This window comes from Neovison vison, chromosome 11 (assembly GCF_020171115.1).
Source record: "Neovison vison isolate M4711 chromosome 11, ASM_NN_V1, whole genome shotgun sequence".
Classification (NCBI taxonomy): domain Eukaryota; kingdom Metazoa; phylum Chordata; class Mammalia; order Carnivora; family Mustelidae; genus Neogale; species Neogale vison.
In genome coordinates, this window is record NC_058101.1 from 38,424,794 (window position 1) to 38,439,203 (window position 14,410).

Genomic DNA, 14,410 nt, shown 5'->3' on the forward strand with positions numbered 1-14,410 from the left:
TGCTATGAGGATCAACATACTTAATCCATCAAAGTGCTCACTTGTGTAACTGACACAAATTAAGCCTTCAAAAATATTATCATCTTATTGTTAGACCAGTATGTCAACCCATTTAGTTATACTGATTATTTCTGGCAAATAACTGTTTCAAGAGTTTATTTGGAAGTTATTTCACAAATTAAACTAGTTAATTAGTTATATGTCACAAGTGTATTTTATTGAGCTCCTTAGGGCTTATAGCAGGATTTGTTATCATTCATTCACAAATTTTCCAAGTTAAATTTTGTTTTATAGTATAAACTTTGTGATCTTCATTTTTGCCTGTGAGTTGAGTTGGATTCTAGAATTGATTTTTAAAATTTTTTTAAAGATTTTATTTATTTATTTGACAAAGAGAGAGATCACAGGTAGGCAGAGAGGCAGGTAGAGAGAGAGGGGGAAGCAGGCTCCCCACTGAGCAGAGCCCGATGTGGGGCTCGATCCCAGGACCCTGAGATCATAACCGGAGCCGAAGGCAGAGGCTTAACCCACTGAGCCACTCAGGTGCCCCTAGAATTGATTTTTAAGTAGAAACCTCAACTTCATCCTTAGGGACACCTTATTTCATTTCCACGAAAAGGTGGACACACTTTCAATTGTGGCTTATAAACTAGAGGCTCTGTAATTTTCTTTTTCTTTCTTTTTTTTTATTTCTTTAAAGATTTTATTTATTTATTTGACAGACAGAGATCACAAGCAGGCAGAGAGAGAGGAAGGAAAGCAGGCTCCCTGCCGAGCAGAGAGCAGGATGCGGGGCTGGATCCCAGAACCCTGGGATCATGACCTGAGCCAAAGGCAGAAGCTTTAACCCACTGAGCCACCCAGTTGCACCTAGGCTCTATAATTTTCATTCCATTTTGTCATCCCTGTTTCCAGGTTGAAGTCTTTGGACCTTGAATAGACATTTAGAAAAGCTGCAGCTTAGAAGCATTTTAAAGATCATTTCCTTTAACTCACTCTCACCGAAAAATTTTCAGTAGCTTTGCTGTAAGAAACAATAGTCAATAATCTTTGAGCATTACATATAGGATGTGTGGTTCCCTAATTAAACTCTTTCAGCTTTTCTAAAAGTGTGGTTCAGCAAACTAAAGGCATTACACAAACAGATGGTTTCCTAATCCAATAGACCTAGGAAACGTTAAGTGAAGCAAGACCAAACAGGTTTTTCGTTGGGTTTTTTTTTTGGTTTTTGGTTTTGGTTGTGTTTTGTTTTGTTTTGTTTTATGGACTCCTGTAAAGACTTAAATAAGATAATATGTGTCATAAATCTTTAGGAGAGAGTATTGAGGAAAGCATTTTCAAATTTGATCAAGTAGCTCTAGTTTTCATAAAGCATTACGTAGACCTAATGCAAAACCTTAGTTTGGAATTGCTAATTTTATGACTGGCTTAAACAGGATCATTCGGAGAACTACATGGGTTCTCTGTGGGCATAGCCATTCCATTAGGTTAAATCATTAGTCAAATATTTTCTTGGATCTATCTTTGCTCCTTTAACCCTTTTAGACTATGAAGTCAAATAATGACCATTCCTCAGGTCTGATTCTGGCTTTCTCTTTTTCCTTTGAACCTTGCCACTGCACCTTATGGGTCTGATAGCCAAGAACATTAATTTTTCAAGGTTTTGATATGCTGCTTTGCATATAAAGCAAATCTACTTGCTCTGAACTTAGCATGATGTTAATGTTCTTGTGGAAGGTCTTGTGGAAGACCTGCCTGATAATGTTTATTGTTTTTGGTTTTGGTTTTTTTTTTCCTCACAAGCTACTGTGAGTAATAGGATTATTTTCAATGTTCAAAGATGCCACAAGGAACTTGTGAACTAGAATTTTAAATGCATAACTAGACTCCTAGAAATCATAACTAAGTAAACTCTAAGTTTCATGAGCTATTAGAAGAAACGTGAATCAGAACATTGTTGACTGTATTACTGATGCAATTTTCAAGATGTGTGAGGGGGTAGGTGGATGACTTTGAAGACTTGGGTCTTGTTATTGTTTTGTATTGTTTAACTGGAAGATTACAGTCATGTGTAGGCCTGTACCCAGGAAGCACCTCACTCAGTGAAAGATTTCTATCAATAATGCAGAGATGAAAGCTGCTGTTAAAGTCTGTTATCTGGACAAACCTTTGACTATGGATGCAAGAATCCATTTAAATACCCCAGCTCCAGTCCCTACTTAAATTAATAACAGTCTGGTCCCAAGGGGAGGTGGCTTGATGTAGTAATTGCACTGAGCAAGACCTATGCATCTGACAGTGGTACTAAGCTTGAGCTCCAGCTCTACGGTAGACATTTATAAGGTATGTGACCTTGGGCAAGTTAGTTAAACTCTTAAACCTCTAAGTAACCTCATCTATAAAATGAGGCTAATAATAAAATCTAATTAATGGAGCTGGTATGAGGATTACGAGAGATGGTTTATGTACTGGGCCTGTGCGTGGGTAGTTAATAAAGATGACCCCGGCATCAATAAATAGGGGTAGTATTGAATAGCCATGACCACCCACATGCACACATGCCGGCACTCCTACATCAGTGTAGCAGCCTTGTCGAGGGAGTAACATATTCTTTCAGTTTGTCTCTATCAAGTGTTATACTTGTCCTCTGGCTCTTATCTATTACTCTTAGCCATGTTCGATGTAGTAGGAGCAGCAGTTTGAGGCTCAGCTTTGAAAAAAGGAAGACCGCAGTCCATACATCTGTAGTCAGTGTCAGCTCTGTATTTTAAAACTTGCTAAAGACTGTGGACTGTATGAGGGGTGTGAATTAGGCACTCAAGTCTTTTGAGAGAAACCTAAGCAGCGCTTATGAGGGGGTGGTGGTAGAGTGGGGATAGAGTTGGGGAAACCAGAAGAAGAAAAGCCAGAAAAACGACAGCTGCACCCATCACTTCAGAGACAACCTCTCTTCTCAATCTCTTTTCCTGATTGACCTGACCGCTGAGGGGTCTGTTCCGGCAGCTAGCAAATGAGGGAAGAGGTGAGCAACCGAGAAAAATAAGGCCGGTCCCCTAACCATGCCGCCACACCACCACCCCAAGGAAGCATTCTGGACCAGAAGCAGGCTGTGGGAAAGTGGGTGGTAACTGAGGACAGTATGTTATATCTTGAATGAACTATATTAGAGTTAGTCTGTTATGCTAGATCAGACTGGACATTTTTATCAAATAAATTAGACTCTTCTTGGGGCCCCTGGGTGGCTCAGTGGGTTAAGCCTCTGCCTTCTGCTAAGGTCATGATCTCAGGATCCTGGGATCAAACCCTGCATCGGACTCCCAGTTCAGCAGGGAGCCTGCTTGCCTCCTGCCCCTGCCTGCCTCTCTGCCTACTTGTGATCTCTGTCTGTCAAATAAATAAATAAATAAAATCTTTTTAAAAATAAATAAATAAATAAATTAGACTCTTCTTTTCATTGACACAGATCAGAAAATCTAAGGGACCGGTCCTATATTTCATTCACGGGCAAGAGTAGAGTAAATCCAAAAAGCATAGTTTGGAAGGGACAATGAAAGAGAGACTAATGTTCCTTACATTTAATTATTGTCTATTGAATTCAACTAGTTCAATAAAGTGTTTACCCATCTGATGATAATGTTTTACTTTTTACTTGAAAATGCACTCTGCTCTTTAGGAAGATAGCTTAATGAATTAAATTGGTGTCTTTTTAAAAAATTATAACTTCAGTAAAAATTGTCCCTACTTGGGGCATCAAGACAAGTGACTGATTCCAGTGCTGTTTTCTTTTCTTGTATTTTCTGGAGACGAATGAAAAACAAAAACAAAAACCTCCTTTTTTAGTGTCCTAGTAACTACAATAAAAAAAGCCAAGCATTCATGGCCGATTGAATGCATGAGTAGTAGTTCCTTTACAAGTGAAAGAAGAAAAGTTCAATCAAGCATGACTGCCACAGTCTCCTTAATATGCTTGTAAAATGTACTGAGCAGACACCATGGATTCTGATTGCTAAAGCAGATTGAAGTTGAAGTAATGTGGGTATGAGAGTTTCCACAGGAAAAAATACAAAACCATTATACAGGATGCTACTGAAGCCATGTGGAGAGAAGGAAATGCAAACTTGAGAGTTAGATCTTTGAAGGTCGGTGCACCTGCTGTTTGGCATAACTGAGATGGTATGTCGTATTTCACACATAGAGAATGATCAAATGGCAGATAGAGATCTTTTCTTAAAAATGCATTTTAAAGAAACGGAGAACACTACCTTTTTAGACAGAGAAACAGGATATATGGACCTCTCTCTCTCTTTTTTTAAGATTTTATTTATTTATTTGACAGAGCTCACAAGTAGGCAGAGAGCAGGCAGACACAGAGAGAGAAGCAGGCTCTCTGCTGAGCAGAGATCCCAGGACCCTGAGACCATGTCCTGAGCCAAAGGCAGTGGCTTAACCCACTGAGCCACTCAGGTACCCCTCCCCCTTTTTTTTTCTAAAGTAAGAACTCAGACACTGATGGCATAGAAGTTGTTAGTAACCAATGCACAAACTATCTGTGATGAATGACCCCTTTAAAACCCGTTCCATTTGTGGTGCTCTTAGATATAGAGACTGTAACTGGTTAGCATCTTCATTGTCAAATTTACGAAAACTTTTACATGAAATGCTGGGGCATTCTTATCCTATGTTCCCCTTCCTCCAATCTATTTTTAATTATCTGGTTTTGGGGAAATGATTGAATTTGTTTATCTAACACAAAAGAGGTAACTTACAGTTAAACAAAAAAAATTAAAAAAACAAAAAACAAAACAAAACGAAAAACAAAAAATGAATCTTCCCTAACATTGGCATCCGTAGAAACTGGAAGGATGAATTGACTCAATTGTCCATTTTGTTTCCCAAAGCCCAGAGGCATCAAATTATAAATACCGAAAATTTTTATAAATCCCTCAAAAAGCTGGTGGATTAGTCATAGCTATTACTTTAAGTTACAATCTACAAATGTACATACCCTGAAATTTCTGCAGATTAGACTGTGTACTTCTTTTGGGTAGGTGGAGTAGAAGCGTGTTAAAAGAGTGGTGCCTTGAATCACATGTATGTATGTGCTATCAACTGCTACATTTGCAATTAACTTCTCTGCATCTCATTTTATTCAGTTGATATATTGGCATAAAAATAGTACCTTCCTGCAGGGGTTGTTTTGAAGATTATATGAGATGAGGAAATAATTTCATTCTCCTCTGCTTCAATCCCTTCAATGATTTTCCATTGCCATCCCAATGACTCCTGATAAAATCCTCAAACCTAGACATGGCCCATGAGGCCCTACGTAACGTAGGTGCCTGTCCTTCCAGCCGTGTCCTGTCTACTCTACCTACATCCTCGCTCACTATATACCCGAGAGACCTTATTTCAGTTCCTCCAAAGTTCCTACTTTTGCTGCCTCTGAGGTTTGACAAATGCTCCTCTTTGCCAGGAATCGATTTCAGTCCTCCCCCACACAAGCTCCGCACACACAGCTCACGCCCACCCAGGCTTTACTTCTCAGTTGAAACGTCACTTGTTTCAAGAGGACTCTTCTGATTAACTGGTCAAAAACCATTCCTCTCCCCTTATTTTCTTGCATATAATCTTGTTCATTCCTTTTTTTTTTTTTTTAAGATATTACTTATTTGACAGAGAGAGACAGCAAGAGAGGGAACACAAGCAGGAAGATTTGGAGAGGGAGAAGCAGGCTCTCTGTTGAGCACAGAGCCCTATGTGGGGCTCGATCCCAGGACCCTGGGACCATGACCTGAGCTGAAGGCAAATGTTTAATGACTGAGCCACCCAGGCACCCCAACCTTGTTCATTTGCAATTCCAAAAATATTGGGAGGGGGTACCTGTTTAAAGTGAATGGAAAGGTAGACAGGAATCAGGCAGACAAGGAATCAAATATTACTTGTAGACAATATGTCAGGTTCTGGAAGCTATGAATATATTTAAACCTCCCATAGGTGTTACAGCTTGGAAGAGCTGCACAGAGTTCCCTGACGGCAGCCCACACTATAAGAGAGAGGGGATGAAGGAGTGGGGTTCATGTGACCAGGACCTTTTTCCAAATATACCCAGTAAATAAGATACTCCACTAGCACAGGGCAGTATGTAAGGATGAGGAATGGGGGCAAAGAGAGGCAGTAGGGTTCAGAACTCCCTCTGCTTGAAGGAAAGATTGGTAGTAGGGGAAAAGCACTTCCTCCATTCTCAATTACAATTTATTAACATAAAGCTCATGCAGTGACCATTTCTGAGGTAAAATATAGACAAATATCAGCAAATTCATATGGTTTAAAATAATCATTCAAGCATATGTTGTATACACATGTAAATATGTAAATGCATATGTCTGCCTGCATAGATATACTATGTAGTATGTAATGTATGTAATATACATACACTCTACTATGTGTTCTATATGTAAATGTATAATAGTACATGCATGTGCCATATATACATGTGTATTTGTGTAATATCTTCCTGTGCTATCACAGTGCGAGCTCAAAAAGATAGTGAGACATGTCTATGTTTATCTCTGCATCTCCGTGACTCATCACATCTTATAATATCCACAAAAATTTAGTTGAATGAATAACAGTTACAAAGTGTTTAACATGTTCTTTAACTTACTTTAAGAATGCAGTAGATACTAGATTAGGCTGCTGCTGCTTCTGCTGATAAAACATTCTTAATATATCGGGTACTGATTTTGACCTGGGCTGTATGTTTCTAAGACCTCCATTCTGGAAATTCATAAGCTTACCTCATAGGCCACTCATATAGCTTCTCTCCCACTGATCATAATTTCAGGCAAGATCCTATAGTTGCAATCTTCACAGCTCCTAAGTTACAACCTCAAGGAGAAACAGGGTGAATGGGACTCTTCCAGATGAATAGAATGTCTATCCTGTCCAGAAAGGACAGGAAGCTGCGTTTCCAGTCAATTCAGACTTGCTTTGTGGGAATGAGTTCAGTGTTATCAGTCATTCTGATTTTTCAAAAGAAGCTGAAAATCCATATTTTAATATAAAATCTTCTCAATTTGGGAAACTAAAAATTGCTAAGCTCTAAGCTTCCGAAAGATACTTGGAGTTCATGCTGCCCATAGTTAGTTAGTTTGTGACCTTTGCTTTTATGGCAGTTGTCTTGTGGTATGAGGTTTTATCAATCCCTTCCTGGTTTTTTGTTTACCTTTTACATGGGTGTTAGTCTGTGCTTTTCAAATTAGATTTTAAATAGTTTAATTTCATTGCTGTGTAAGGGATCTATTTCTAGCTGTTGTTTTTGTATTTCTAACCTCTCTATCTTCTCCTTCTTTAAATCCCTCCCCCCTTTTGTTTCTTGAGGTCAGAGAGCTGTCAAAGTTAATTATATATTATAAGGGTAGCATTTTTAGCAAAAAGGAAAAAAAAAAGGAGCTATACAAGCATTTTCAAACTATAGCACAAATAGAATTTTCTGGCATGTTTAGTAAACGGAATTTTGGAAAGATAGGAGAACAATTGACACAAAAAGTGAAAGTAATGATTTTATACTCAGTGAATGTATTTCATCTGTGAATCCACTGGGCAATAATTAGTTTCTCTGGAATTCCTTTTAACAATAATTTTTCCTTAAGGAACTTTTTTTTCATAGAAAAATAAAATTAGATATTTATGTTAGCAGTTGTAGAGACTACTGGAAGTCAACAACTCTAAAATGCAATCATTTTAGGATACACAAATCTTTCTTAAAACCATGAGAAAAAAAATCACTATGACCTAAATAAGACATAATACAAATCACTTAGAATTTTTATTATATGCATATGTGAAAATGCTCTTCAATAATTACTTAGATGTATATTTTGATCTAATATCACACTGTTCTCTTTCCTTGACTTTTTGCCAAAACGTAGTGTAATCTTTTTAAAGACATTGGAGATGACGGTTAAGCTCAACATGTGTTGCTCTGTCCATAATGATGACAAAATAAACACATGTGGTCAAGTTCACGAACATGCAGACAATGACAAATTATAGTATGACCACTGCCTGGCCAATGGCAGGTCATCTAAAGATGAATCCCCATTTCAGAAGTAGTAAAGTGTAAAATACATATCAGCATCAATGAAATGCTCTAGTCTCTACTGCCTAAATAAGTTTCTGAAACATTAGTTTTATAGGAAAACTTATTTTTAATTTTATAAAGTTTATTTTTAAGGGTTTATTTGTTCATTTGAGAGAGAGAGAGAGACAGCAAGCATGTGAGTGTGGGGGCATGGAGGGCCGAGAGAGTGAGAGATAGAATCTTAAGAAAACTCTGTAGGAGGCCTGCATGGGTTCAGTCTACCTGAGCCAAAATCAAGCGTCAGCTGCTTAACCTACTGAGCCACCCAGGCACCCCTATTTTTATTTTTTTTTATATCTTTGAAATTTTCCAGTCTAAAATATAAGTTGTATACAGGGTAGCAAGAGAGACAAAATTCTCATATAAGATTACATTCACAATTTTTATGAGTAAAGTTTTCTTTGCACAATTGAGGTCTTTAGTTAGAGTTGGGTATCTGTGTTCTCTCCTGTGAGATGCAAACCCCTAACGAGCATGTACTCTTTCAGACCACAAGAGAATGATGAAGACTTTGAGGCGATAAGAATTCAGAGGTTTGTGGCAACCGCTGATTTTAAGACTGACCCCCCAATTTGCTTCTGTCATTCATGTTTCTTTTTCTTTGCTGCCACCAGCTTTATTCAATCCTTTTGCCAATTCATATAGTTTTATAGGAAAATGTATATTCACTTTTTAAACATTTAATGATTTCTGAAAATCTTTTATTTTATTTAATTAATTTTGGTTTTTTTTAAAGACTTTATTTTTTTATTTGAGAGAGACAGGGAGAAGGAGAGCAGCAAAGAGGAGCAGAGGGAGAGGGACAAGTAGACTCTGCCCTGAGTGCAGACTCCATGCAGGGCTCGATCCAAGGACACTGATATCATGACCCGAGCTGAAATCAAGAGCAGACACTTAACCAACGTAGCCACCCAAGTGCCCCCAAACTTATATTTTGAAATAAGGTATTTCCACAATCTCATCAATGTTTGGCCAAATTTAATTGACCGAGTATTTGATGTTTCTCCTTTGCGTACCTTACCGTAGACATCCATTAGGCAGTTCCCTTGTGGTGAGAAAGTTAATAAAACTTTCAAAGCAACTCTTAAAGCTTAAATAAAATATCAAGTATTTAACGTAATGAATATAAGTATTTCCTCTTAATAAAACCAACATTTATTCAAGGCCCTATGGTGGCACTTCAGGGAATTCAAATAGTAATAAAACATTCTAAGTACCCCGAAGGCCAGGCAGACTGACAAGAGTACTCCAGTAGAGGTAATGAAACTTCAGGGAACACAAATAGTATTAAGAAAAGCTCCTCAGTGCCTGTAATACAAAATACCCTAACATCAGTATGCCAGTAGTGGTAAAAACAAGGGTCAATGGGAAAATCCAAGAGAGAGTATTGTATATTTCTGAACATAAGGCACATCATTATGCCCCCAAATCAGGCATCAGAAAAGATATCCTTCGGCCAAAACTTTGAAAATCTTCTTTGAGGGGCATCTGTCTTCAGCTCAGTTCATGATCCCAGGGTCCTCTCCTCAGATTCCCTGCTCAGCAGGGCAAGTCGACCTCTCCTTCTCCATCTGCCTCTCTACCTGTTCATGCTCTCACTCTCTCTCTCAAATAAGTAAATAAAATCTTAAAAAAAAAAAAAAAAAGTCTTCTCTGAGGAAGAATTCTTGAGGAAATTACAGACTTTGAATTCACATTATCTGGGTTCAAATCCTTTTCTCCTTACTGTACTTAGATGAAATAAACTCGCTGTCTCTGTTTTTTCACTGGCTAAGAAAGGATATAATGATAGTATGTACCTTCCAGACTTGCTACAAGGATTGAATGTTAAAAAGGTATAACAAAGCCTGGTACCTAGATTCTATGTATTACAGGATTTTGACCCTGCCACCATTATTATCCTAATCCAAACTGTAAACTACCCGAACTACTGAAGTTGGGTGTGGGGTGTGTAGCCTGAAACATCCTCAGTCAGTCATAGTTTAGGATAACATACAAAGGTCATCTGAGGGAATTGGTTTAAAAATCAAATGGGTGAAGATATTTAAAATAGATTAAGTAATTATGTATGGAGATGTGACTTCACAATTGTATCTGTCCTATGTTAGTGCAAGCATCCTTTTAAAAAGCATTCAAGGAGTCACCCCCGCGCGATCTTGTTGCGGAGTCGTTGCTGGACGCAGCCCCTTCCCACTGTGGTCTGTAGTGCTTGCAGCTCTTCTCTTTTAAGATGCCTGAGGAAGTGCACCATGGAGAGGAGGAGGTGGAGACTTTTGCCTTCCAGGCAGAAATTGCCCAACTTATGTCCCTCATCATCAATACTTTCTATTCTAACGAGGAAATTTTCCTTTGGGAGTTGATCAGTAATGCGTCTGATGCCTTGGACAAGATTCGCTATGAGACCCTGACAGATCCTTCCAAGTTGGACAGCGGTAAAGAGCTGAAAATTGACATCATCCCCAACCCCCAGGAACGCACCCTGACTCTAGTGGACACAGGCATTGGCATGACCAAAGCCGATCTCATAAATAATTTGGGAACAATTGCCAAGTCCGGAACTAAAGCATTCATGGAGGCTCTTCAGGCTGGTGCAGACATCTCCATGATTGGACAATTTGGCGTTGGCTTTTATTCTGCCTACCTGGTAGCAGAGAAGGTGGTGGTTATCACAAAGCACAATGATGATGAGCAGTATGCCTGGGAGTCTTCTGCTGGGGGCTCCTTCACTGTGCGTGCAGACCATGGTGAGCCCATTGGCCGGGGTACCAAAGTGATTCTCCATCTTAAAGAAGACCAGACAGAGTATTTAGAGGAGAGACGGGTCAAAGAAGTGGTGAAGAAGCACTCGCAGTTCATAGGTTACCCCATTACCCTTTATTTGGAGAAGGAACGAGAGAAAGAAATCAGTGATGATGAGGCAGAGGAGGAGAAAGTGGAGAAGGAGGAAGAAGATAAAGACGATGAGGAGAAGCCAAGATTGAAGATGTGGGATCAGATGAGGAGGATGATAGTGGGAAAGACAAGAAAAAGAAAACAAAGAAGATTAAAGAGAAATACATTGATCAGGAAGAACTGAACAAGACTAAACCCATTTGGACCAGAAACCCTGATGACATTACTCAGGAGGAATATGGAGAGTTTTACAAGAGCCTTACTAATGACTGGGAAGACCATTTGGCAGTCAAGCACTTCTCTGTAGAAGGTCAGCTGGAATTCAGGGCATTGCTTTTCATCCCCCGTCGGGCTCCTTTTGACCTCTTTGAGAACAAGAAGAAAAAGAACAACATCAAACTCTACGTTCGCCATGTGTTTATCATGGACAGCTGTGATGAATTGATACCAGAGTATCTCAACTTCATCCACGGTGTGGTTGACTCTGAGGATCTGCCCCTGAACATCTCCCGAGAAATGCTTCAGCAGAGCAAAATCTTGAAGGTCATTTGGAAAAATATTGTGAAGAAGTGCCTTGAGCTCTTCTCTGAACTGGCAGAAGACAAGGAGAACTATAAGAAATTCTATGAGGCGTTCTCTAAAAACCTAAAGCTTGGAATCCATGAGGACTCAACTAACCGGCGCCGCCTTTCTGGGCTGCTGCGTTACCATACCTCCCAGTCTGGGGATGAGATGACTTCTCTTTCAGAGTATGTGTCCCGCATGAAGGAGACCCAGAAGTCCATCTATTATATCACCAGTGAGAGCAAAGAGCAGGTTGCCAACTCCGCTTTTGTGGAGCGAGTGTGAAAGCGGGGCTTCGAGGTAGTATATATGACAGAGCCTATTGACGAGTACTGCGTGCAGCAACTCAAGGAGTTTGATGGGAAGAGTCTAGTCTCCGTTACCAAGGAGGGCCTGGAGCTGCCTGAGGATGAAGAGGAGAAGAAGAAAATGGAGGAGAGCAAGGCCAAGTTCGAGAACCTCTGCAAACTCATGAAAGAAATCTTGGATAAGAAGGTTGAGAAGGTGACCATCTCTAACAGGCTAGTGTCTTCACCCTGCTGCATTGTCACTAGCACCTATGGCTGGACAGCCAACATGGAGTGGATCATGAAAGCCCAGGCCCTTCGGGACAACTCCACAATGGGCTATATGATGGCCAAGAAGCACCTGGAGATCAATCCTGACCACCCCATTGTGGAGACTCTGCGGCAGAAGGCAGAGGCGGACAAGAACGACAAGGCTGTCAAGGACCTGGTGGTGCTGCTGTTTGAAACAGCTCTGCTCTCTTCTGGCTTCTCACTGGAGGATCCCCAGACTCACTCCAACCGCATCTACCGCATGATCAAGCTAGGCCTGGGCATTGATGAAGATGAAGTGACAGCAGAGGAATCCAGTGCTGCTGTTCCTGATGAGATCCCCCCCCTTGAGGGTGATGAGGATGCCTCTCGCATGGAAGAAGTAGATTAGTTCTACCTGCAGACCTTGAGCCCTCTGTATAGTGTCCCCATGGCTCCCCAGCAGCCGGGAGTGGCCCTGTTCACCTGGTTCCCTCTGCTGATGTCTAGTGGTTTTTGTTTTTGTTTCTTTCTTCCTCCTGTCTTTGAGGCAGGAAAGAAGGACCTAAAGCCCTATCCCTTCTGATTATTTGACAAGGAGTTTGGATGTGTAGTGTGGTTTTTTTTTTGTTGTTGTTTATTTTGTTCTGAGATTAAAGTATGCAAAATAAAGAAGATACAGGGGCGCCTGGGTGGCTCAGTGGGTTAAAGCCTCTGCCTTGGGCTCAGGTCATGATCCCAGGGTCCTGGGATCGAGCCCCACATCAGGCTCTCTGCTCAGCGGGGAGCCTGCTTCCTCCTCTCTCTCTGCCTGCCTCTCTGCCTACTTGTGATCTCTGCCTGTCAAATAAATAAATAAAATCTTTAAAAAAAAAATAAGATACAGTTTAAAAAAAAAAGCATTCAAAAAACAAAAAAAACCCTGGTAATTACAAATGGACATATTTAAGATGAATGAATGAGAAAAAAAACAACTTCTTTATATAATGCAGGTGGAAACCTGTGGTTTGCAGTAACATCCCTAGTGACAGAAACATAAAAGGATTCAGAAAGTTAGATTTAAAAAAAAAAATTAGGGGTACCTGGGTGGCTCAGTGGGTTAAAGCCTCTGCCTTAGGCTCGGGTTGTGGTCTCAGAGTCCTGGGATCGAGCCCTCCATCAGGTTCTCTGCTCAGCAGGAAGCCTGCTTCCCCCTCTCTCTGCCTGCCTCTCTGCCTACGTGTCATTTCTCTCTCTCTGTCAAATAAATAAATAAAATCTTTAAAAACAATTTAGACACAGTGACAATAATATGCTTTGAAAAAAATGAAAACAAAACGTTGATGATTTAAAATGTGGCTCTGGTGATGCCGTTATTGATGTCAAAGTTGTATGCTAAAATGTGAATAAAATTATTTTATAAAATACGAATGGAACAAACTGTTTATATGTTAATCTATAAATTTATTTTTATAAATATTTGCTTATCTAAAGTGAATTAAATACCATAAATGGACATGTGCCTATTTTATCTATATTCCTAAAGTTTTATATTTGGCAAAAATAATATTGGTTTTTCCTTTACAGAAAAATAGAATACTTTAAACTCTGTTGTGTGTATGATTCTGGGTAGCAGAGATTTGGAAAGACTTAAGAGGGAGGTGGGATTTGAACCCAGTTTTGAAGAATAATTGAAGTAAAAAGAATGGAATAAAATATATTATGGGACTACTATTTTCTAGGTGTCTTAGACAAGCAATTAAATTAAATTCTCATAGGTATTATTATTCCCATTTTACAGATGGGGAAATTGAAGCTCAAAAAATTTAACGAGTCTTTTCAAAATACCACAACCGACATGGACAGGCTTCATTTCCAGAATGGCCTTTTCAATTCCAGCACTGTGATTTCCCTAAAAGGCAATCCAGTGCAGAGGGTGGATGCTGGAGAAGACTGGTTTGGACTTCTCTTTTCTTTATTTCCTAACTGATGTAAATTACTCAACCTCTCTTTCTTAAGCTTCTTACCACAGGGATAACAACACTGTCTCTTTAAGGAGCTGTTGAGATAATTCAGTGAGCTTTTACAAGTTCTGGGAATAGCAAGTGACACCTCAATACTCTATGCGAGTTAGCCTCCAAGATGTAAGGAAAAGGGGGAGGAGGGAAAGGAGGGAGAGGAGGAAAAATTTCCACTCTGTCAAATTACCTCTTCCAAAAGCAGAGTGTATTCTGGGTAGGAGGAATACGAGGAGCAAAGACACAAAATCCAGCAAGGGACACAGCTTAGCTTTCTG

At 39.7% G+C, this 14,410-nt stretch overlaps 1 pseudogene; it reads left to right on the forward strand.

Moving 5' to 3' along the window:
- The first annotated feature begins 10,323 nt into the window (after window positions 1-10,323).
- Window positions 10,324-12,660, forward strand: LOC122889613 (annotated as a pseudogene).
- Window positions 12,661-14,410: the final 1,750 nt, after the last annotated feature.